The sequence below is a fragment of the Phacochoerus africanus genome, chromosome 13 (assembly GCF_016906955.1).
Source record: "Phacochoerus africanus isolate WHEZ1 chromosome 13, ROS_Pafr_v1, whole genome shotgun sequence".
Taxonomy (NCBI): Eukaryota; Metazoa; Chordata; class Mammalia; order Artiodactyla; family Suidae; genus Phacochoerus; species Phacochoerus africanus.
In genome coordinates, this window is record NC_062556.1 from 3,019,995 (window position 1) to 3,045,230 (window position 25,236).

The window sequence follows — 25,236 nt, forward strand, 5'->3', positions numbered from 1 at the left end:
CGCTCCTTCACCCTAAAGATGGAGAACGTCCTTGTAAAACAGAACTGCTTTTCACCCGCGTGTCCACCGCATATTTTTGAAGGTGTACAGACATGGGACTAACACCTAATATGCAAAACTTTGCAACCCAACGGCCATCACGTAATTTTTTCCACAAATGCAAATAATTAAAAATTCCAAAAAATCATGCATGAAGTTGGCTAGATACAGAACAACAACAACCAAAAAGAGCCTCTTTATTTCTTGTCAGCAGCAAACCGCAGACGAATGTCAGTTTCACGGAAGGCGCCGGTGCACCTGTAAGTGACCCCGTTTGAAGGTCAAAGAAGCCAGCGGCTCGCTGGGTGGATTAGGGGTACTGTCATTGTCATTGGTGGCTGTCAGGGAGCGGGCCTCTTTGCGTTTTTGACACATCGGTGTAAATCTCAAGTTGGAGTTTCTAAATTTTACATTGTTGGGCTCACCTAAAGCTTTCTACACGATGCCACCCACTTGAGCTGGAGAATATGCGACGTGAAAGGCTCTGTCATTCAAGACCTAAAGGGCTTTCCTTAGAGTCTTTCCTTGCTAGCCCTTCGTTAGACCCAACAGGCCAATCACAGCTACAAAGGACGCTAAGATGAAAGGCACAATCTTATAGACACATTTCCTTTTCTTTTTTTTTCTTTTTACAGCTGCACCTGCGGCATATGAAGGTCCTGGGCCAGAGACTGAATTGGAGCTACAGTGGAGGCCTGTGCTACAGCCACGGCAGTGCCGGATCCTTAACTCACTGAGCAAGGCCAGGGATCACACTGCATCAGGTTCTTAACCCACAGAGCCACAACGGGAACTCCTCTTTCGCACTTCTATCCATCCCTCAGAAGAGACATTTTGACCTTACAACCATTAAGTGGTGGGTAATACAATTTCATTTGCAGCAGGATATAAATTAAATATGTGATACTTCTGTATCTCCACAGATATGTCTTCTGAAATGCGTTAAGCCTGAAGCTTATATTCATCCAATAACAACAAAAAAAACCACACACACGCCCAGGTTTTTATCACAATGAAATAGCTGAAAACATAAGACTCTCATGCCTGGCTTTCCATGTTGTGAGGTGACTGATTTGCCTTTGTTTCCAAAATAAATCACGCCCAAGTGGGCCAGTGCATGAACTGATCACAATAGCAGAATATTTCGCGGCAATGCTGCAGATTAAGGCATTTCATTTATGGCCTAAAATTATGGTCGGAGGAGGCCTAACTTCAAACAGGCAGATGTCGCCCACAGGGCCTGAAGAAGGGGTATGTTGAAGTCAGGAAAAGCGTGAAGCTGTCAGAACGCGAATCTAAGTGGGACGTGGTAGGGGGGTGTGGGGGCGGGGCCTGGAAGCCCCTCTTACCAGGTCCGGAGCACTGGCGACTCTGGAGGACAAGTTCTGGAAAAGAGGAAGAAAGTGGACGGTTAGTGCTCAGGCGAGCGGCAGCAGCTTCTCTGAGGTTAAGCCAGAATGTCAGATGCCCCCTGTGCTGGAAAAGTCTAGGAAGAGAGAGTAAATACACACACAGACACACATACACACTTAGCTCTCATGGCCTTTGTAGCAGTTTTTTGTGTATGTGGTTTCTTTCTTTGTCTGTTTTTGTTTGGTTCTGTGTTTTGGCCACACGCACGGCATGCGGGAGTTCCCGGGCCAGGGACAGAACCTGCGCCACAGCAGCCACCTGAATCACTGCGGGGACATCAGATCCTTAGCCCACTGGGCCACCCGGGAACTCCAGGAGCAGGTTTTTATGGCTCAGGGTCTTGAATTCTACCCAACATACCAGGATTACACATCAGCTCCATGGCTGAGGCTGTGTATTTTACAGCCGTAAGCCCTGAGTTTCCAATCCACTGAACGCCGGTTAAGGGCACAGGCTGCAGAGCCAGATGGTAATACGGTCAGAGCCCAGCCCACCATTTACCTGCTGAGCCCAGGGAGGCTGGATCCCTGCCCCCCGGAATTTAATCTGTGTCATCGGGCCGAGGGCCCAGGCTCGGTGGGGGCTGACCTGCCCCCCTAGGGCTGGACCTGCAGCCTCCGGACAAGCTGCCTGTCCCCTGGGGCCCCTCCCTCAACAAGAGACAGTGAAGCTCTGGAGCAGGGACACTGGAGGCAGCTGGTGGGGGCTGGGCGCAGGGAGGAGGGCCACATGCAGCGGGAGATGGAGCCTGCTTGGGGACAGGGCTGGAGCTCAAGGTCAGCCCAGGGACCTGGCCTGGTGTGGGCAGAAAGGGGCAGGGCTGAGCCCAACGACGGGGGACAGTTTGTGCCACTCTCCCTCCCAGGTGCCAAGAAGGGGTTTTTCTAGTCCTTCTAGTGAGAACCAGGAGAGATGGGCAGTCGGGTAAAGGGAACAGGTGACGTCAGACATGGGACCCTGGGCGGAGCCACAACCCCACAGGAGGAGAAGAACAGCCCCGGGCACAAGAGTGACCCGGCCACATCACTGGAGGAGGCCTGCTCCCAGGGGCAGAAGCACCTCCGCCGTCACACTGGCCTCGACCGTCCCAGCGGAGGAACCGCCGCGAGCAGAGGATGGAGTGGCAGACCCAGACCAAGGTCGTCGGACGTAACCGCATCCGAGGACGACGCGGGAAGCGCGCATCCTTAGACAAGCTCGGTGCCATCAGAAGACGCCGCCCCACCCCCACTTGGGGCGTCGGGGGCCACAGCTGTGCCTCTGGCTTCACGAGGGTCTCACTGAGTGAAGAAGCCATCACTGGACTTGCAATTCTCTCTAAGTAGAGTCAACTTGGGGAGGGAGGAAGGGATTAATGAGGAACTTGGGACTGACACATACACACCACTATGTGTAAAATAGATAACCAGAAGCTGCTGTCACAGCTCAGCAGGTTAAGGATCCAACATAGTCTCCAATAGGATGCAGGTTCGATCCCCGGCCTCGCTCAGTGGGTTAAGGATCCGCCCGTGGCTGGAGCCAATGGGCACAGCAGAGGCTGGGAAAGTTCCGGCACAGCTTGGACCTGCTGGCCTTTCCCTCTGGGGTCACCCTGAGAGCGGGTGGGGCTCTGGGGGAGGGGACGTGCTGGTCCAGCTGCAGCCCCAGCGGCCAGCCAGTGCCAGCCTGGGGTGAGCCCAGCCAGGACCAAGGCCCAACCTGTAGCCACAGGGGCTCAGTCAATGCTACCATCTGAGCTGTTGGGTGTGGGGGGTTGCGACGTGGCTGTATTGTAACAGGTGACCCACGCGGTGCCCAGGGCTGCTCTGAAGCCTGGAGCCCCTGGTCGGAGGACTGGTTTTGGAGACAGTGGGACACAGCTTGTCCTAGCAGAGAAAGTCGACCGCGGGGGCCATGGAGATCGGAGGGCCATGACCTTGGTCACCCAAGCCAACGCCAAGCATCCCGCTCCGATGGTCAATTTCCCGCCAAGCGTCCCACCTCGACAGTCCATTTCCCGCTTGGGTCTCTCACTGCTGAGAGCCAGCAGGTGTCATCTCTGTACCCGTCTCGGGGACACAGGAGAGGCCCTTACGGGTCCCCTAGACACTGGCCAGCAGGGACCATCTGAGGCCGTGTCCCTTCCAGGGACGACCTTGGACAAAAGACAGATGAGAGATTTGTCCTCGAGCGGCTCTGGGCCTCAGAGTCCAACAGTGTTTCAGTTGGAAAGTGGGAAGAAGCTCCCTGCTGAGGGGTTCGAGGCCCCGTGCCCACCATGGAGGATGGAGGGTTGGGCTGGGATGCAGGATGGAGGCGGCAGGTGACTGAATCAGCACCGACTCTCCATCGTAGTCCAGCTGCACAGTTGGCTTCTTGGCCATATTTGTGGTGACCGGGTCCCTGGCTCCCGTGGGGCCCCGTGGCAAGAGGCAGTGGCCACAGGCCAGCTCCGCAGGACAGGCAAAGCCCTACCCTCTCACCCCCAAGTTTCTTCGCAGACGCGGTGGCAGGCAAGGCCGGCCGGTCCCCGTGAGTCGCCCAGTCCAGGAAGAGGAGGTGGGCAGCCACAGCCACAAGGGCGGGAATAAGGCAGAGAGGCCAGGGAGGCCCTCTGGCCTGGGAGCCCCTCGTGATTCCCTGAGGGCCCCCCAGACCTGTCGGTGCAAGAGGCCGGCCCCCCAGCCTTCCCGGCAGGGCCTGTGATGGCATTGCTGGCTGCCACCCAGACGGGGAAGGGCTGGGAAGGACCAGGTGCCTGGAGGGACCGGCCAGAGGAGAAGGCCCCTGTCACGATGTCCCCGCCAGGGCGAATGCTGAAGATGGGGAGCTCTGTCCCCCCAGGGAAGTCAGAGCCCAGCGTGTCAGCCACCCCAGCAAGCAAAAAGGGTCAGTCTCTTGTTGTCCAATCTAAGGGTCCTGGTGGCAGTGCCTGCACCCAGCCACCTGTGCCTGGCAGTGCCTGGCAGTGCCTGTGCCTGGCTGCCTGCACCTGGCTCAAGGCAGCGGGGGCTCCAGATCCTTCCTGTGCTCAGGGCTCTGGCCTCACCTCAGCCACACTCACAGCAGCAGCGGGGCCTCCAGGCTCCCCAGGGACGGGGCAGCAAGGCCAGCCTCCCCTGAGGGTACTCAGGGAACCCTTTGGGACGCATCTAGGCCCAGGCACACCGACAGTGACAACTGTCAATGATGACACGAGTGTCACCATGGGTCCAGCATAGGTGCCATTGAATCCCACAAGGACAGGTGAGCTAAGGTGCACTATTACTCCTCAACTTAAAATGCAAACCCCAGCCTCCCCAGACCACACAGCTCTCCAGGGTTGGGGGGAGCAGGGCCCAGCTACTAACCGCAGGGCTAACTGTGTCCAGACAGCGGGAGCAGCAGCAAACACTTCCCCCCCACCACCCCCGACTGCTTGGCTTCAGGGGACCCCGGGGCGGCCAGCACAGAACAAGCAGAAGACACTTAACGGTGGGTGAGACACCAGCAGAGCAGCTACAGGACAAGCAGGAAAGCGACTGGTCCAGGAGGCACAGCTGGGAGCCCAGGTGGGACGGATGCCCTCACGCTGAGGGGACCCAGGAGGTCGGGGGGTGGGGGGGGTGGACAGGTAAGGATGGGGGCGGTGAACACAGTGGGGGGGGGGGCGCGACCCCACCTCTTGGGAGGGATGGAGGCAGCCTGTGTCTGTGTTCAGAGCCATCCTCTCCTGACGCGCTCACAGCCATCCCCTCCCTCCCAGAGCATCGTCCACGCTGCGAGCTGAGGATACAGGACCGAGTGCGAGGAGCTGAGCTGGTTTCAGATGCACTCCTGGGGCCACCTCACGGCCCCCAGACTCAACTTCTCAGCGTGAGATGCGACCAGGGCTGTCCCCTCGCCCTGGGGTTACTGTCCCCTCGGTCCTGGACCAGGCAGGGCTGCGAGCCCAGGACTGCACGGCGGCTCTCGTCATCACTGTTATCAGGCATCGTGATTCCTGCCACCATCAGGTGTCGCGGCAGCAGGTAGAGGCAGGGCTGGCCTGGTCTGGCGCCGGCCCCCACCCCGCGGCTTGCTGGGCCCCTCCTGGCCTGTCCCGCCTTCACGACCACAGTGCGTGGAACAAGGGACAGCCTGGGACAACGTGCCCCCTGCTTGTCTGACGCCTGCTCATTGAGACGACTTACAGACCTCTGTCACTTTCTCCCGCCCAGGAAGCCGGATGGATGCGAGGCTTAAGGGTGCCAGGAAGGCCGGGATACTCACGTGCCAGCCAGTCGCTGGTCCCCTTCGACTGGACGGTGGCGGCGCAGAGACACCGGGGGCGGGAACGGCGCGGCTGGACGCTAGCGAGGAGCTCACCCTCCCCTCCTCGACGACACACCTCACCACGCCCAGGGCCGATCGATCTCGGGCTAACGGAGCTGTGGCTGTGACTCACAAATTGCAGTGGCTTCTCCGCAGCACAAGTGCCAAGCCACGCGGGGCGCCCAGCCCAGGGGCGCGAGCATCTCCTATTCCCGAAGGGAGTGCGAGCCTGCAGGCTCACTGCACGCGAAGCAGGTGATCTGTGTGCCAGAAACAGCGCTCGGCAGCCTGGAAGGTCAACTCTAAAGGTCAAGGGAGGGACGTCTTTATTGAGGAAGGGAAAAAATGTCAGTTATGCCGCTGGGCGCAGAACAAGGAACCCACTCCCCCAGCGACAAGAATGCCTATGCCGCTACTTCTTGTGTCTCCAAACCTCCAAGAATGTGCCGTCCCGGGGAAACGCCCTTCTAAAGGCTGTGTCACCCTGCTCGTGACACTTCGCAGCTGTTCTGCTTCACAGGGACTCTTTGAGAGCAGGGTTCTCTATAGGTGTAAGTGTGTCACTCTGTTGAACAGCAGAAATGGTCACGGCATCATAAATCAACTAGACTTCAATAAAACTCTAAAAAAGGATGAAAAAAATTTTTTTAAAGTTCCATGAACTAAACCCTTTCTCATCCCTGGCTCCCTGCCCCTGCTCCAAAAGTGACCCAACCATGAATTCGGAGTTCCCACTGTGGCTCGGCAGATGAAGAATCCAATGAGGATCCATGAGGATGCGGGTTTGATTCCTGGCCTTGCTCAAGGGGGTTCAGGATCCGCCTTGTCGTGAGCTGTGGTGTAGGCTGGGATCTGTGGCTCAGATCCTGCGTTGCCGTGCTGGGGTGTAGGTGGGCAGCTGCAGCTCCGATTTGACCCCTGGCCTGAGAACTTCTATATGGCAGGGGTGTGGCCCTAAAAAGAAAGAAAGAAAAAAAAACCCACGAGTGTGCTCCTTCACGAGGCAAGAAAGCTACAGAGCTGCCTCTCTTCACCAACTAGTCCCTTAAACTTGTCTTCACCTTATAACTGCACACACTCTCCCTCTCCGGCCTGAGTCTGGGCTCCTGCCCAGGACCCACCCGCAGGCCATTGGTGGCCTTTGCTCCCCTGGACCAAAGCCATCCCTGAGTCTTGCCTCTGAACACATGCATTTTTTTAGCAGCATGGTTTTGTAGGTCCCTCCAGACTTACGAAACACTCTAAAAACTTAGGACTGAAACCACTTTTGAGCCGTGGGCAGTTTACACGGGCTGCCAGAGAGCACACCTTGGTCCCAGGGGAAATGCCGATGCCAGCTTCCCACCCTGAGCTCCGCCCCTCGAGAGGCCTACAAAGTGGAGCCCTCTTCAAACATGGGTTCTGAAAGAGTATCGCCTTTGAGAAAACCTTAGAGCTTTGAAAACTGAAGCAAGTCAGCAGAGATAATTTATTCGTTGGCAAAAGGCAGTGATAGAAAAGGGAAGCCAGACGCAGCCTCCAACGCCTATCAGTTGATTCCTTGGGTGTGGAGTTCCCACTGTGGCCAGAGGGTTGAGGACCCGGTGTTGCTGTAGTGCACCCGGTGGGCCGAGATGATAACAGAGAAGCTAAAGTCAGGAGATGGGCTTTGAGTTCTCGCCGGGGATCTGATGGTGGGAAGGGGTTTGTAGTCTGACTCGGGGTCTCCGGGTGGGGGGGCTTGCTATCTGCGTACCCATGTGCATTTTACTCCTGGCTTTGTCTCCCTGCAGGACCGCTGGCAGCTCCCCTTGGAGAATGTGACTGGGAGGAGAGACACGGTGCAAAGGGAGAGTGCAGGTCGTGTGACACAGTCGTCTTGGAACTGATGTGATGGACGCGACGCTCAGGCCGACTCCAGGCCCTGTGGCAACACCTACCCGGCCCCCTGCCAGTCCCGAGGAAAGCTGGAGGGACCGTCACGAAAGGGGACATCCCGTCTCCTAGACCCCTCATCGTCTTCCCTGAGGGGAGCGCCACAGCCCTGGGTGGCCAACGGGTAAAAAACCCAAGACCCCGGAGCTCCCCAGTGGCACAGCAGGCGAAGGATCCAGTGTTGTCCCTGCAGTGGCTCCAGTAGCCACTGGGGTGCAGGTTCCCTCCCTGACCTGGGAACTTCCACATGTCGTGGGCACTGCAGGAAAGAAGGAAGGAAGGAAGGAGAAAGAAAAAGGGAGGGAGGAAGGGAGAAAAGGAAAGAAAACAAAAACCTTAGACCAGCACAGCCTGAAAATAAATCAGCCGTGGCACCAGCTCCCACGTCCCGTGAACTTACGGACGTCGATCCAGCCTAAACTGGATTAGCTTGACCAGCAAGAAGGCAGCATATCTGTTGCCATGATTGAAACTTCGAGACCCTGATATAAATAAAGGGTATCTCTCCAAAGCTGTGCACACAGGATTCGCCATTTCACTCCCAGGTCTGTTTAGTTATGGCCAAAGAGCGGTATTGGGTGTATCTTCTTAAATTTTCCTTTTCCTTCTTTCTTTCTCTTTTTTTTTTTTAAGGCTGTACCCTCGGCATATAGAGGTTCACAGGCTAGGGGTTGAATCAGAGCTACGATTGCCAGTCTACACCACAGCCATGACAATCCAGATCCTTAAGCCACTGAGCAAGGCCATGGATCGAACCCACATCCTCATGGATACCAGTTGGGTTCATTATCCACTGAGCCATGATGGGAACTCCTTTTTCTTTCTTTCTTTCTTTCTTTCTTTTTTTTTTTTTTTCTTTTTAGGGCCTCACCTGCAGCATATGGAGCTTCCCAGGCTAGGGATTGAGTCAGAGCGACAGCTGCCAGCCTACACCACAGCCACAGCAACGCCAGATCCTTCCTTCATCCACTGAGCGAGGCCAGGGATCGAACCCGCAACCTCATGGTTATCAGTTGGATTCATCTCTGCTGTGCCACACAGGAACTCCAAATTTCATTTTCCTAATTATTTGTCTTTAATTCTGTGATTTTTACAAAATACGAGTTCGTGATGCTTAGGAGGTTTTGGGAAGCCGTCCTTTTTCCAAAGACAAAGAAGCTCTGCCCTGGAGGGGAGGGTGCCCTGGAGCAGCCCGCATCCCTGAAGGCCCTCAGGGGTAGACCAGAACTCTGGACTGCGCAGCAGGCATTACGGAGATGACAAAAGTCAATCCCTCTGTTAAAATGACAGTAAAACAGGTTGCTTATGCGAACATGTACACACAGTAAATGTACGAAACGGACAGAGTGGGGAGGCAGGAGCTTGTGCCTGAGAAGGGCTTTCACCTGTACTGGCTCTTTTTCATGCGGGTTGTGTACACAGACGTGTGCACTGCGCTTCTTCACACGTTTTTGAATTTCTCTAAGCTTGTATGACATTCCTGATTTGCATCCAACACAAAAGTATTTTAAGACCCTAACGGCGTCCATAATGGCTGATGCCTAACGTAAAATGATTGAACTCCCATCATGAATCATTTCTATTCTGCTTTCATCCAAAATTGCTTGAAATGCACCACAGGCAACTCAACACATGTGCATGTATGGTTACGAGAGCATAAAGAGAGCTGATTTCATGGTGAAGATTTTAAACCGAATAGCTGCTTTTTTTTAATTCTAGGTTTTTCTCCAAAGAGAGTTGCTGTCATCAAAATCCCTTCCTGACTATGTCTAGACACTTAAATTGTAACAGAACAAAGGGTGGGGGAGAAAAAAGGAAAAAATGTATACATGTAAGTGTATCTTGGCCCCCATGCTGTACAGCAGAAAAATAAATAAATAAATTAAAAAAAAAAATCCCCTCCTGGCTCCCAAGAATCACATCCTGAGACATGCCTCCCGCTTGACTCAGGCTCTCCGTGAAGATACACACGACTCTGTCCTTCCAGTGTCACCCGTTCATTATTCAGGCTGCCCATCTTTTCCAAAGTCTAATTCGCCACACCCTTCCTTGGACACCTGCCACCGCGCAGGTCCAGTGATGACCTTGATACTGGGTCAGAGCAGCCACGCTTAGCTTCAGATTTCTGTTGCTGAAACTTGCTGTGAGTTCATTCCTCTTGCCCTGGGTGTCTGAGGCATACCCCTCTCTGTTCATACATGTATGTGTGAGCACACACACGTATGACCTGCATTTGTATGTTGTTGTTGTTGTTTTTTTTCCATTTTCTTGGGCTGCTCCCACAGCATACGGAGATTCCCAGGCTAGGGGTCGAACTGGAGCTGTAGCCACCAGGCTGCACCAGAGCCACAGCAACGTGGGATTCGAGCCACGTCTGCAACCTACAGCACAGATCACGGCAGCACCGGATCCTTAACCCACTAAGCAAAGCCAGGGATTGAACCCGCAATCTCATGGTTCCTAGTCGGATTCGTTAACCATTGAGCCACGACGGGAGCTCCATGACTTGCATTTGCAGACCAGGGCGGGGAAATGCCACAAACAGGACGACATAGTACCGGACAAACAGGATTTTGAATAACTGTGCAGAGGCTGTAGTTTTAAAGATGAAGCCCATGGCCTTGGGTACCCGGATCTGCCTACACAGGCCTGGCCTGAGCTCACGGGAGCATCACCAGAAGCAGAAGCAACAGCAATTTTCTGTGTTCACCCCCAGGGTCAGAAAAGGAAGATTACTGAGCTGCACTGCTTCCGGGACCACCCACTTTGCCTAGCCAGCTCCATCTCCATCTGGCCCTGCCTGCGGCAGCTCTTCCAGGCTTGTCACACCCCGCTCCACCCCCAGGTGAGCTCACCTGCCTCACAGCTCCCCCCCCCCCCCCCCCCCCCCCGCCATCTCAGGGTTGAACGGTGTCCCCCCAAATGTGGGCCCTAAACCCCAGCACCTGGGGACGTGACCTTGTCTGCACGCAGTCTCCAGGTCATCAGAGTAAGATGAGGTCCCCAGGACGGGCCTTTCCCCAGTACCACTGTGTCCTTATGCAGAGGGGAACCTGGTAGACACGCAGGAGGGAAGCTGAGGAGACGCAGGGAGAAGCTGGGAGCTGGGACAGCCCCTCCCCCAGGGCCTTGGAAGGAATCGGCTGGCCCGCAGCTTGACCTCAGCATCTCCAGGACTGAGACAGTTCCTGTGCGCTGTTGAAGCCATAAGGGTGTTTGTAGCCCTTTGCTAGAGCTGCCAACACACCATCTAGTCCCAAATTTACAGCTCGAATCCAGAGCTCTCCCTGCAGGTCCCTGATTTTAACTGGTTTCTTGACATCCTTTTTTTTTTTTTTTTTTTGTCTTTTTGCCATTTCTAGGGCCACTCCTGCAGCACATGGAGGTTCCCAGGCTAGGGGTGGAATTGGAGCTGCAGCCGCCAGCCTACACCACAGCCACAGCAACGTGGGATCCGAGCCGCGTCTTCAACCTACACCACAGCTCATGGCAACGCCAGATCCTTAACCCACAGAGCAAGGCCAGGGATCGAACCCGAAACCTCATGGTTCCTAGGCGGATTCATTAACCACTGGGCCATGACAGGAACTCTAATTTCTTGACATCTTTTTTTTTTTTTTTTTTTTTTTTGCCATTTCTTGGGCCGCTCCCGTGGCATGTGGAGGTTCCCAGGCTAGGGGTCGATTGGAGCTGTAGCCACCAGCCTACACCAGAGCCACAGCAACACAGGATCTGAGCCACGTCTGCAACCTACACCACAGCTCACGGCAACGCCGCATCGTTAACCCACCGAGCAAGGGCAGGAACCGAACCCGCAACCTCCTGGTTCCTAGTCGGATTCGTTAACCACTGCGCCACCACGGGAACTCCCAATTTCTTGACATCTTTAACGGCAGAGCAAAACGACCCTGTACATCTTATTAGGGTGTGAGAGAGGCCCAAGCTGTGCTGTGCAACTCGGGGGAACAGAGCCTCTATTTTAAAATAACTGTAAATGGAAAGTGAACTTTGAAAATTATATTAAATGTTAAATAAATTTTAAAAATTTAAAGACGGTCTAAATCTAACATTCCTTTTTTTTTCTTTTCTTTTTTTGCTTTTTAGGGCCATACCTGTGGCACATGGAGGTTCCCAGGTGAGGAATCACATCAGAACTGGAGACACTGGCCTACACCACAGCAACGTGGGATCCAAGCCACGTCTGCAACCTACACCACAGTTCACAGCAGCGCTGGATCCTTAACCCACTGAGCGAGGCCAGGGTTCGAACCCGCAACCTCATGGTTCCTAGTCGGATTCGTTTCCGCTGCGCCACGACAGGAACTCCAAAATCTAACATTGCTAAAACCTCAATCTGGGAGTTCCCGCTATGGCACAGCAGTTAAGGATCTGGTGGGGTCTCCGCAGCGGCTCTGGTGGCTTTGGGGACTCGGGTTCAATCGCTGGCTGGGGAACTTCCATATGCTGCAGGTGAGGCCATAAATAAAAATAAAAGCTAACTCTGTTCTTTTATATCCTCTGCTACCAACCTGGACAAAACCAAACAGAAACCCCAGATTTCCTATTTCGGTAAATCATATTCCCACACACCAGAAGCACAGGGTTAATTCTTCAAACCCCGCCTGTGTCTCTACGGCTCCAGATCCCAGCCAAGTCCAGGTCCTTGAACATGTCTCTCAAATCATGCACTGTGTCGTGACTCTGCCCTTGGCTTACAGGTCACATTGAAGGAAGGCCTTCCTGGCCGGTGCCCTCCAGAGCTCCTTCCTGGTCAGAGACCTGAGCAGACCTGCAAACGCTGCAGGCGGTTCCTGCATCCGACTCCTCCAGCACGGGCTCTGCTTTTCCATCTGCAGTGGCTGGGTTAAACTCCTACTCATGCCTCAGGAGCCCCGACTCTCTCGCCTTCTCGGTGAGAGCTTCTCCCGCCCTAGAGCAGGTCAGGCTCCCTGTTGCGTCTGCTCCCAGCACGAGGTCCTTCTCCGCCACAGCACACCCGGGCCTATGTTTCCTATGTGACCAGTGGTTACCTCGGCCACTGAAGGATCAGCTCATCAAGGCACGAATCACAACCACTTTCGATCAGCCCTGCGGTCCAGCGCCTAGCCCAGCACGGGGACCTCACGACTTAGAAAACATGTGTTGGACCAAGAAAAGGTTTGCCCAAAGCTGCTCAGCTTATGAGGGGCCAAGCTGGGACTAAAGCCCAAGTCTCCTAACTCACTGTCGTGTGTGTGAGTGTGTGTGTGTGTGCGCGCCTACTAAAATAGACCGCCTACTAAAAATGCATAAAATACATGCGTATAATTTAAAGGAAAAAAAGAAAAGAATCCTCACATCCGCTTAGGTTCAATGATGAAACATGACGATCTTAGCAGCTTCTGCACACTTTCCCCCAGGAGCTTCCTCTTTCCTGCTCCCAGCCTGCGCTACGATATCACATCTTCCCCAAGTGACCTATATATTCTGCACAATACCAAATGCCCAGCAGCCCAGAGTTCCCATTCTGGCTCAGGAGTTCCCGTCGTGGCTCAGTGGTTAACGAATCCGACTAGGACCATGAGGTTGTGGGTTCAGTCCCTGGCCTCGCTCAGTGGGTTAGGGAATCTGGCGTTGCTGTGAGCTGTGGTGTAGGTCATAGACTCGGCTCCGAACTGGCACTGCTGTGTGGCTGTGGTGTAGGCTGGAAGCTGCAGCTCCGATGCTCCCTAGCCTGGGAACCTCCATATGCCGCAAGTGCAGCCCTAAAAAGACAAAAGACAACAAGAAGAAAAAAAAGAAAGAAAAAGCGCCTTGAGACAGAAGTCCAGCTGGTTTCTCTTCTTCTTGCCAAAAGATGGGCATTTCTGGGTAAATTCTTTCTTTTTGAAAATAAATGTAACGGCGTAGAGTTGATTTACCAAGTCGTGTCAGTTTCAGGCGTACAGCTTGTTGGTCTCAGCCTTGTGGGTTTAAACCTGTGGTCCAGGCAGGCACCGCAGGAGGTCTGTGGGGAGTGGGGATGCTGGCTGCCTTGTCTGTCTGTCCCCATGGCTGAGAGTGTCACTGGCAGAATCTGGCATCAAGCACGTGGCATCTAGGAGAAGCCAGCCTTCCTGGGGTGGGGGGGTCTTATCTCTTATTTGCAGGCAGGGCTTATTGTCATCAACGCGCTGACAAGGGAATACATTTGACTCTATACACACCTCGATGAAAATAATAGCATGCTAGTTAACCCCTCTTCCACGGGTCACAGACTAGTTAGCAGAGGACCTACAAAAACCATCAATAAAAAGGTAGTTTGTCCCTAGAAAACCTCAGTCTTGGACTGTGAGGTCACCGAACGGGCCGCAGGATGCTCTGTCCCTCCGTGTGAGGCCACAGCTGTGGTCCTGCGGGTACGAGGCAGCAGGCACAGGACCTGGAGCTGCCCCAGGGGCTGCACTGGCACCTTTCACCCCTGCGTGCACAACTCAGGTTGCTGACTCTTTAAACCGCTTCTTTTCTGTGTTCCCAGCCCAACCCAAAAGCGCAGGTGACAGCGCATCACAGAGGGTCAGTACGCAACATGAGCAAAAGCGAGAAATATAACCAGACGAGGATACCCTGGAAAACTGCTCTTTACAAACGAACACAGAAGACATAAAAAGTCACGTAAATCCATGCATAAATGAACCACTTTGCTGTACAGCAGAAATTCATGCAACATTGTGAGTCAAGTGCACCTCAGTTTTTAAAAAATGAACGCAGACTGGTTCAGAGCAGAGACATCCACAGTCGGCTTAGGTCTAAGATGGACTTCCTGGCTCGGCCCGTGGGACCTGAGAACACAGACAAAGACCTGACCCAACCCAGACAGTGAAGAAGCAGCCGCGGTCAGAAAGGCAGGCGTGGCCAGAACGCACACTGGGGCAGGTACACAGGTACACGAAGGAGACTGACGTCTCAGTGACAGTAACTAAGAGCTCTGGGGTCTGTGCAGGTGACAATTCATGGCCACTCTCAACACCTTTTACGGGTTAACCAAATCTTCGCCACAAGTCCAGGAGGCAGGTTCTGTCTGTAATCTCTCCATTATACAGAGGGATAAGCGGAGGCTCTGTGAATTAGGTAAGGTCATGCAAGGCGGCAGCCTCTCAGCCCCCTTCTCCTGCCTGCAGCTCCCAGCCCGGAACCAGGTCCAATCCCCCTCACCCAGCACCAGGTGGGAGGGTGTGTCACCGTCACTCAAGTGGCTGTGTCCTCCCCCGTCCTGCACACCCACCACCCTGAGGCCACACTTGTGATGGGGGCGCCGTCCCCGTGCTGACACATCATGCTACTGACACCTGCGATGCCAGAATTTGCACCCGTACCACTAGGGGAGCGTCTGAAAAAATGCCAACTATGTGAGAATCTCTGGTTGCGGAACCTAAGCCCTGGTGGTTGTGCAGGCAGCCAGGGCCCAGGAGCTCGGCTCAGCTGCAGATGACAGGAGGCCCAGGGGCCGTGTCCCTGGGGAAGCAGAAGAGGTGATGGCTAGAGATACGTCATAAGGAACAGGCCCACAGCCGTGGAGGTCGGCACGTCGACGGCAGGCTGAAGACCCACGAGGGCTGGTGCTTTAGTTCGAGTCCAAGTCCAAAGGCAAGAGCGGACCGACGTCTGGCTGGAAGACGCTCAGCCTGTCTATTCACGCCTTTCTCAGGTTGTGGGGGTTGGAGGAGGCCCCCACCTTGGGCAGGGCTGTCTGCTTCACCCAGCCCACCACTGCACATATTCCTCTCACCCAGAAACTCACTCCTAGCAATGCCCAGAATAACGTTTAACCCAATATCTGGGCATCGTGGTCCAGACAATGTCTTGCTGTCTTTTCCCTTGAAACGTCTGCACATAAAACACTAAATGACTCTACCGTCACCTGCACTTTGAGGGCACCACCCAGCAAGACAAATGGCCACACGCCTTTACAATAACATCTCCCGATACGGAAAACATCTAAAACTGTGCAATCCCTGTACACATTGATTTATTAATTTATAAATTATATGAAGCTTCTTTTTCTTCTTCTTGTTAGGGCTGTACCCGCAGCATATGGAAGTTCCCAGGCTAGGGGTCAAATCGGAGCTGCAGCCCCCGGCCTACACCACAGCCACAGCAACACAGGATCCAAGCCGCGCCTGTGACCTACACCACAGCTCACGGCAACGCCAGACACTTAAACCCACTGAGTGAGGCCAGGGATTGAACCTGCGAGCTCCTAGATGCTAGTCGGGTTTCTTACTGCTGAGCCACAACAGCAACCCCCCCTCTATAAGTTATATTAAAATTATTTTGGATGAGGAGGTCTATGTATAGATTCTGGTACATTCTGTCATGCATACTTATGTGTGTGTGAGCATGTACACAAATGTATGTTTATGTATACATGTGCATACACAGACACACGCATTCTGGTGCATTCTGCCCACCCATAGAGGGGACCCCACCACCCTGGGTGTTGCAGGTATAGACGCTGCATTTGCCTCAACTGTGGCCTTTCTCATACGCACTGTTCTGCATCCCGATCTGACTCAAAGTCCCAATTCAGGGACGACCTTTTGCAAACATAGGATTTCTCACAGATGACACACTGGAGGGACGTGTGATAGACGGGATGGGCTGACGATATACTGGTCGTGAAAGAGAGAGGGACAATCAGGTGGGAGACACAGGGACCAAGGAGGGTCACGGGATGTAAGGGATGCTGAGTTTGGGGTACCCAAGGCTTTGCAAATTTAACAATATGCTATTTGGGGTTTTTTTTTTAATACATCCCCAAGCTGTTTATTTATCTTGTGTTTGTACACTCACCTTCTGAAAGATGAATAAGTCCTAAATAACATTAAAATATGTTGCGAGAGTAGAAATTTTTATAACATTCTCAAAATCTTTCTCCGGAATAGAACTGCTTCCATAAAGCATCCTACAGCGTCAGATGGTCTGTCCCCTTAATGAAAGTTACTGTCATGGAGCCAGAAGTTGGTCGATGGTGTGGAAAAGCAGGTTTCACTATTCTTAGACAAAGCTCCCGCTTCACAGCTGAGTTCCAAAAGCCTCCCCCAGGCTGCGGTGAGGATGCCAAACAAAAGCAAATTTTTCAACAACAGCCAATACAGAGAAGAGGGAGGAAAAAACCTCAGCAGCCCCATTGAGACATGAACAAAGGAAAGGAAGAGAGCCCCACTGGCAAAAAAACCAATGGCCCTGACACACTCAGAGTTTACTCTACATAAGAGAAATACCACTGTACAGACAGCATTTTCCACCGGGAGGTGAGCAAAGATCAAGTTTGGTGACACTGTGTCAGTGAGGAGGTTGGGAGGCAGGGAGTCTTCAAGGGAAGAGCAAATGGGGACAAGGTCCATGGAGGATGAGTCAGCAACAGCCCAAAATGTATCATGCCTGTAACATTTTGTTTCCGCAAATCCATTTCAAGAAATTTGTTTCCTAGATATTCACACGCCTGTGTGAAATGGCTGAAGCATGTGTATTTCTTTCCCGGAAGCATGGCAATAAAGTAAACTTCATCAACAGGGAATGGGTTTATATACTATGTTACAGCCACAGAGCAGAATACTATGCAGCCCTTAAAAAGAATTGAAAAAATTGGAAACAATGCAAAACTCCACTGACAGATGAGTGGCTAAAGCAAATGGGGATAGACACATATAATGGAATATTATTCACCCATTAAAAGGAAGTGAAAGCCTGCTATCTGAAACATAGATAACCCTCGAGGACATCACGCTAAGAGAAACAAGCCAGACACAAAAGGCTAACATTGGTATGAATCTACCTATTTTGACATAGCTAGAAAAGGCAAGTTCTTAGAGTCACAAACAGAATGGTGGTTACCAGGGGCTGGGGGAGGGGAGTTATTATTTAATGCATTCGGAGTATGAGTTTGGGAAGATGAGCAAATTCTAAGGATGGATGGTGGGGATGGCTGCACAAGTGTCACGTTATGCACAGTTTACCCTGATAGAAATAAAAGAATGAAGAAGCACTTTAGGTACTGGCAGGGAATAATCTCTGAAATATATGACTAAATAAAAATAGAAGACCTAGGGAGTTCCCATCGTGGCTCAGCAGGTTAAGAACCCAACTAGTACCCCTGAGGATGCAGGTTTGATCCCTGGCCTCCCTCAGTGGGTTCAGGATCTGGCGTTGCCTTGAGCTGTGCGGTAGGTCGCAGACGCTGCTCGGACCCCGCACTGCTGTGGCTGTGGTGGAGGCTGGCAGCTGTAGCTCTGATTCCACCCCTAGCCTGGGAACCTCCATATGCCGCAGGTTCGACCCTAAATAGATAAATAAATAAAACAGGTTCTCAGTGCTGGTGGCATTTGAATTTTTCTTGCTAATCATCTGCCTATCGTAATGTCTGCTTTGCAGTGTAGCTTTGAAGATCAGCCAATTTGAAATTAAAATTTGTACAGCTGTTACTTATCATGTGGGGAGGGGGGCTGTTTATACTTTACAGCATCAAACTACCAAACGTTCCAAATCCAGAGTTTTATCTCCTACTTTGCCAATACTTCATTGCATAACCAAATTCTTACTGGTCAAATCACGGCTTCTAGGGGAAGAAATGCCTCCTTCAGTGGCTGATGGCCTCAGCTGGCTGAACACAACACTGCGGGAAGAATGATCTGTTCGGGCCAATTCCCAGAGCTAATAGTGATTACTACAATATTTAATGATAGAAGTGCTTAAACTTTACCCCAGAAATATATTCCCACCATCAGCGGAACAGCAGATTTTCGCGTGATTCCAAACTATCTTTCATCCCACAAAAACACACGGAGAGCTTAGAGATAATACGGTTTCTTGCTTTCAAGTCACATACAAATTTAAGAGCCAAACAGGAATTTGTTTTCTGGTTTTTTTTTTCTGAGATTGGACAACAGATTTGCCATTTTTTTTTTTTAATTTTTAAAATGTCTTCGGCATTGCCATTTATTCCGCGTGTCCTGCACAGCTGATATAACTTCTCCAGGCCTCGTGTAACTAACCCCGAACACAAAAATAACAACAGCTCCAAAGACCATAAAGATATCAGTGTCTGGTTCGCAGTGGTCGTGAATGTTACTTCCCTTAAATAAAACAAAAGTCTTAACACTTTCCTATTCTTTTTATGGCCACAGCTGCAGCATATGGAAGTTCCCAGGCTAGAGGTTGAATCGAATCTGCAGCTGCCAGCCTACACCACAGCCATAGCAACAATGGGTCCAAGCCACATATGTGACCTACAGCACAACTTGCAGCAATGCCAGATCCTTGACCCACTGAGTGAGGCCGGGGATCGAACCCACTTCCTAACGGACACTATGTCAGGTTCTTAACTCACTGAGCCACAATGGGAACTCCCAAAGACATACTTTTGTATTAAGAATTAAGTATATCCAAGCAAATTTCTCAAAACTGCAACCAACATAGTTGGAATTTTTATTTCTCCTTTTTTTGGCTTTTTAGGACCACCTCTGCAGCATATGGATGTTCCCAGGCTAGGGTTGAATTGAATCTGTAGCTGCCAGCCAACACCACAGCCACAACACCACCAGATGTGAGCTGCATCTGTGACCTACACCACAGCTCATGGCAACACTGGATCCTTAACCCACTGAGCAAGACCAGCGATCAAACCTGCGTCCTAATGGATGCTAGTCAGATCGTTTCCGATGAGCCATGGCAGGAACTCCTCTTTGTTTTTTTAATGGCCACACTCATGGCATATGGAAGTTCCGGGGCCAGAGACTGAATCTCAGCTGCAACTGCAACCTATGCTTCAGCTGAAGCCATGCTGGACCCTTAACCCACTGTGCCAGGCTGGATGGAACCCTTCAGCCTTCACAGGGACCCAAGCTGCCTCAGGCAGATTCTTAACCCACTGCCCCACAGCAGGAACTCCCATTTCTCCGTCCCTTGGTTTGTGAAATACTACAGAATGCTACTGTCTGGTTGGAACACATGTGAGATGGAATTAGTTACCTTTGATGAGAAAGTAAGCAAAGCACAGAGCTGGAGTTCCCTTTAAAGATCTCCATGGAGCCAGGGAAAGGACGTAGGGACCCACTGCTTGGATTGTGGGCAGAAACGTTTTCAAAGAGAAGACTGTACCTACTTCTCGTGTGGATGAGACGTTCTTATAAACCAAACATTAATATGCATCTCCGACCATAATATGCAGTTTTCCCAAGATTTGCCTAATTGGAAGCTTTTAGGAAATGTTTGTGTGGATTTTTCTTTGTTTTTTGTTTTGTTTGTTTTGTTCTGTTTTTGCTTTTTAGGGCTGCAGCCACAGCACATGGAAGTTTCCAGGCTAGGGGTTGAGTTGAAGCTACAGATGCCAGCCTATACCACAGTCACACCAACACCAGCTCTGATCCACGTCTGTGACGTAGACAACAGCTCACAACCACGCCAGATCCTTAACCCACTGAGCAGGGCCAGGGATCGAACCCACATCTTCACGGATACTTGTCAGGCTCATTTCCAGTGAGCAATGGGAACTCCTCTTTTTCCTTTTGAAGTAAATAAATATATAATTACAAAGGGAAAACATTTCTGGAAACATCACATTTACTATCTAAACAGAGACATGGCCGTGACAAAGAAATTTGATAAATAAGACCCCAAATGATAAATTCTTGAAACGAAAAGATCAAGTTTCACTAAGATTCAGAGTGTAGGTTTCATTCAGTTGGATTCCTTTGTTCATTTAAAATATAAATCCAAACTACCCAAATTCATTCTTTAGGATTTCCTATGTAGTGTAAAACGCCCAGGAATGGAGCTTCACTTCCTACAGGCTGGCATTCACCCCAAGGAGATGCTTCCATGTATCCAGTTAAAAGAAAGGACAGGCACTTGGCAGGGGCTGCATCCTGTGAAGCTCTCCTTCTTAAGATGTCACAGAATAGGAGTTCCCATCATGGTGCATCAGAAACGAATTCAACTGGGAACCATGAGGATGCGGGTTCAATCCCTGGCCTCCCTCAGTGGGTTATGGATCCAGTGTTGCTGTGAGCTGTGGTGTAGGTTGCAGACACAGCCCAGATCCCGCGTTGCTGGGGCTGTGGTATAGGCTGACAGCTAGAGCTCCGATTCAACCCCTAGCCTCGAAACCTCCATATGCTGACGGTGTGGCCCTAAAAAGACAAGGAGGACCAAAAAAAAAAAAAAAAGGGTATCACAGATTAACAATCTCAAAAGTCCATGACATTCTTATGGCAGTAAGACTGACAGGTGGCCTGGGGGTTTCTCACAGCTAAGATGTCACAGCCGAGACCCACCTGGAAACCAAGCGCATCTGGAGGCAACTTTATTTTTGCAAAGGCATAAAACAAAAGAAGTCAAGGAAAAGCAATCAATGCTCACCTCTAAACCTATATCCTGGGGGGACTTGCCCAGCCTTGCATGTGGACATGGGGTAACATCATCCGTGATCACAGCCTCATGGGGACCCGAGGAGGCTCGTGGATAAAAGGCAAGGAATGGGGACCTGACAAGCACTGGGGCTCCTTAGAGATGACACATGCCAGTTTAGGAAAGAGCAGAATTCCGGAACACTAGGGACCTTAAAAATCACCTAGTCAAGCTCCTCCTCTTACACATAACTGGGGAATCAGGCTGGCTGGACGTGGGTTAACTATTAGAGGCAAAACCTGCTCCCAGGCCTCCCACCCTCCTCTAATGCCTTGGCTCCAAATAAAATCCGCGGTTGCCCTGATCTTGCCGCTGCGACGAAAATGCATTTCCTTTGCTTCGAATTCAGTCTCCCCTTAGAAAATGGGGATAGAAAGCGAGGCCCCCGGCCGGCCCGTGGTACCTAAAGGAGCAGAGGATGCAGGGCTGGGCGAAAAATCACCTGCAGCCCCGCCTGCCTACACCAGAATGCACTGCGCCAACCGGAAGTGCGAACAGCGGAAGGAGAGGTTCCCCGCCCCCTCCCCCCAACCCTCCGGCCCCCGTCGCTGCTGCTCCTGAGGAGGGGGCGCTGGGCCCCGGCGGGTGAGCCGGAGGAGCGTGGGGCGTCTGGGGAATAAGCCAGGGGACCGGCCTGCATCCGGGGTCGCCTTCCCAGCCGCCATGTGCATGTTCTCCCTCCATCTCCGGGTCAGGACCCGGTGTCACCGTGCCGCCTCCTGCCACCACCTTGGGTCTGGACCCGTGGTTTTCTCCTCTCTGCCCTGCTGTGGCCGCCACACGGACTCCTCCTGTTCTTTTACTGCCTACATGCCCTTCTGTGCTTGAAACAAACACCCCGGCAGCCTTCCTGCGGCTTGCCAAGGACTTGGCAGCTCTGCGGATGCTGAGAAGGGTGTAGAACGGCTCTCTCTCCCGCTGCCCCCGCCGCGTCCCTCCTGTATCTCCTTCGGATCCTGACGCAGCTGCGCCAGGAGCAGAAAGGCTTCACATGCTGTGGCCACACTCAGCCTGGTTTAAACACGTTCAAGAGGATTTCTTGAGCGTCCTCACTGGAAAAGCAGGGAAGGGCCAGGCTCGGGCGGGAGTGGCGGGAACCTGACGGAGGTCTGCATCTGAGCAGCCAGAGCGAGCAACGGGGTGCAGATCTCTGGCCGCTGAGCCCCCCTCGAGGAGCTGTTCCTGGTGGCTCGTGCACGGCCATGACGGTGGGCAGGACAGAGCCTTTAATTGTGCCTCATGCCTTCACGTCTGTTTACCCTGAACTAGAAGAAGAGGAGCCCGGGACATGTCTTCTCAGGCCTGGAGGAGATGGTGAGGGATGACAGACACTTGACTGAAAGCCTGGGGACTTTCAAGCCGCATCAAGGTCATGACCTCCAGCAGCACAGGGGAGGGAAGGGTTCTGCACTGTACCCACACCTGGGGAGTCACGAGCAGCCGTGAACCGTAGTTTTTCCTCACTCTGCATACATTTGTGTTGGCTTTTCTCCTAAGTTGGGGGAGTGCCTCCGAGGTGAGATTTTAATTAAAAGGTGTTACAGAAGCAGCCGTTGAACAGACCAGCCTGCCTCCTGGGTCCGTGCCAGCTGACTGGCACAACTGACCGGTGAGACAAACGTCTGGCTTGAATCAGATGGGCAAATATATAGCCCTGCCCTCCAGGAACCTGCTCTAATGCTCAAGGCTGACTTCAAATGCCAGGCCCTGGCGTCAGTCCCCTCGCTAATTAAGGCTGCCTCACTCTGAGAAGTAGGCTTCCTTTCTCGGCTGGGGTAACAATGGCTGTTCCACCCAAGAACCTGTTTCTGAAACCACCCGTCGTGAAAAGCTGCTGGATCCCGCCCCCAAAAAGAATATTTCGAAAGCCTTTGCTGTTCCTTGAAAACACTGCCCTGAGTATGTGGTTACACATTCCTCAGCGAGGACAGTTCATCTAGTCCAGGGCCTTGCGACTAGACGTGGCCAGGATGCTCAGGACGCAGGGAAGTTTGGTGAAGACAGAGATAACAACCCCACAACTCAGGATGGTGAGGGGGTTGTTCCTGGGACTGGGATAGAAACACACCCCTCCCCATGGATGGAATTTCCGTTCACCTCGCCCCAAAGAGCTGAGACGTGGCCTGTTAAAATAGCAAATGACAAGCTATTCCTTGTGAAAAAGCGAGCAGCCGTGTTCTACCTTTTCTAAGAGGCAGGATGGAGCTGGTCAAGGAGACAGCAAAGTCCTCTGAGATTCTGACAGTGAACAGAAACCTACGGCAGGAGCCTCTGGAACCTTCTTGGGCCGTCCTGAAGCCTCATGTGGATTCCTGCCTTTACGAAGCAGGTTCTGGGTAGTCCAGCCAAGGGCCAGGCAGCGGCCACCAGACCAGGAGGCTTCCCCCTGCTCCCAATATCGGCTGACCACAGCACTTCAACAATTGGAGTCTTTGTGACACATTTCAGTTCCAACCTTGTTAGATGTTCAGCGCCTCCGAGAAAACCTTCAAGCCCTTCTGGCTCCCTACCACCGTCTGAAATGCTGTGCCTGGCATATCTTGGTAGAATAAGCATGGCACTGCCACGCAGAGCACAGCCTGCCCAGCTTATCCTCAAAGCTACGAAGGCTGTCACATCTATGCCTCCCTGTCTTTTCAGTATTATTTCATTTTTATTAGAGGTATCATGCTACACAGGCAGTACATAGTATGAGACTTCATGTGGGACTTCAAGGCACCTCCAAGGAGATAAAACTCGAAAAGGCCGCTGGCTGAGATAAGAATGAGCAGACCTGCATCAGCTCACCTGTCTCAGTGTCACTGTTTCAGCATTCCTAAGGACCTTCCTGCCCTCCACTAGGAAAGGTTTGTGGCCCATGCCTTACCCTGCCCCTATAGGGGCAACACACACCCCCAAACAACCAGCAAGTGTATCAGAAGACCCCATCCTTCCCCAACCAAACAGCAAGTGTGTGACCCCATTCTCCCCCAAGCCATCAGCAGGTCAGCAGGTGCATGGCAAGACCGCTCCTCACACCCCTTTGTCTCTGGGCTATAAAAACAGACACGACCTCCCTGATGATCAGGAGGTCGGCCTGCTGTGGTAACAGTGTCTCTTGCCTCAATAAACGTGTCTTTTCTACCCCCTGCTTTGAATCCGGAAAATTCTTTTTCCACCCGCGTGCAGAGACCACAGCACGTGGGACTCAAATCACACTCCCCAGCTGGACAAAAGGCAGAGATGGGCCGCACGTCACTGGAAATGAAGGCCACCACCAGCTGCACCTGCCCCTGGCAAACCCTGACCAGGTCGGAGGCTGGAACTAAGGAGGTGAAAGGGAAAACTGGAGCCTGAAGCCAGCAAAATACAGAAGAGTTCAGTTCTGAATCTTTTTTTTTTTTTTTCTCCTTTACACACCCAGTGGAATATACTGATGTAAAAAGTGGCCACAACTGCCCCCAAACATTAACTTGTGCTGGGGGAGAAGACTCATGAGAACCGCACAGCAAGAGCAGTAGAAGCAGATCTTGTCTTCGGCGTCGCAGACCAAGTTCATTTTCCTTGTTCTCTATTATGGGCTGAAAGGAGTTCCCTCTAAATCCCTATGTTGAAGCCCTCATCCCCAGTACCTGTGGACTTGACTGTATTTGGAGATGGGGGTCTTTAAAGAGGCAATGAGGCAAAAATGAGGCCATAGGCGTGGGCCCTAACCCAGTATGACAGGTGTTACAGGAATAGAAGAGGCCAGAGATACACACGCACAGAGGGAAGACCATGTGTGGACCAGCCAGGGAGCCAGGTCTCCGAAGACACCAGCCCTCTGACCTCCGGCCTCCAGAGCTGCCACCCAGGAAACGCCTGTGGCTTGAGATGGCCAGTCCCGGGCGCTCTGTTAGGGTAATAAAACAGGGGACTCGACACAGACACTGTCGTCTAATAAAAAGGTAGTACATAATAATAAGTATTAAATAAAAGGTAATAAAAACCTGACAGCCAGCACACCTCCCCTCTGGTCCCCCCACTACCGATTTTGAAGCCTGATCCCCTTCTTCCCTCAACTTCACTGCGCTGTTTCCCCGACTCCCGCCTTCTTCTGCTCCACAGAGCCCCTCTCCACCTCTTCCTTCCTTCTACTCTGACTCTTGTCTTTTAAAAGAGGTTTCCTTCCTTCTCCCCAGACAGAGGGACTGG

At 52.3% G+C, this 25,236-nt stretch overlaps 1 long non-coding RNA gene across 1 annotated transcript in view; it reads right to left on the reverse strand.

Moving 5' to 3' along the window:
* Positions 1–665: 665 nt before the first annotated feature.
* LOC125113599 (uncharacterized) overlaps positions 666–25,236 on the reverse strand; it is a 29,252-nt gene continuing 4,681 nt past the window's right edge. The window contains exon 2 of the long non-coding RNA XR_007131511.1: positions 666–1,424. This is a non-coding gene — a long non-coding RNA (uncharacterized LOC125113599). The remainder of the gene's footprint in view (positions 1,425–25,236) is intronic.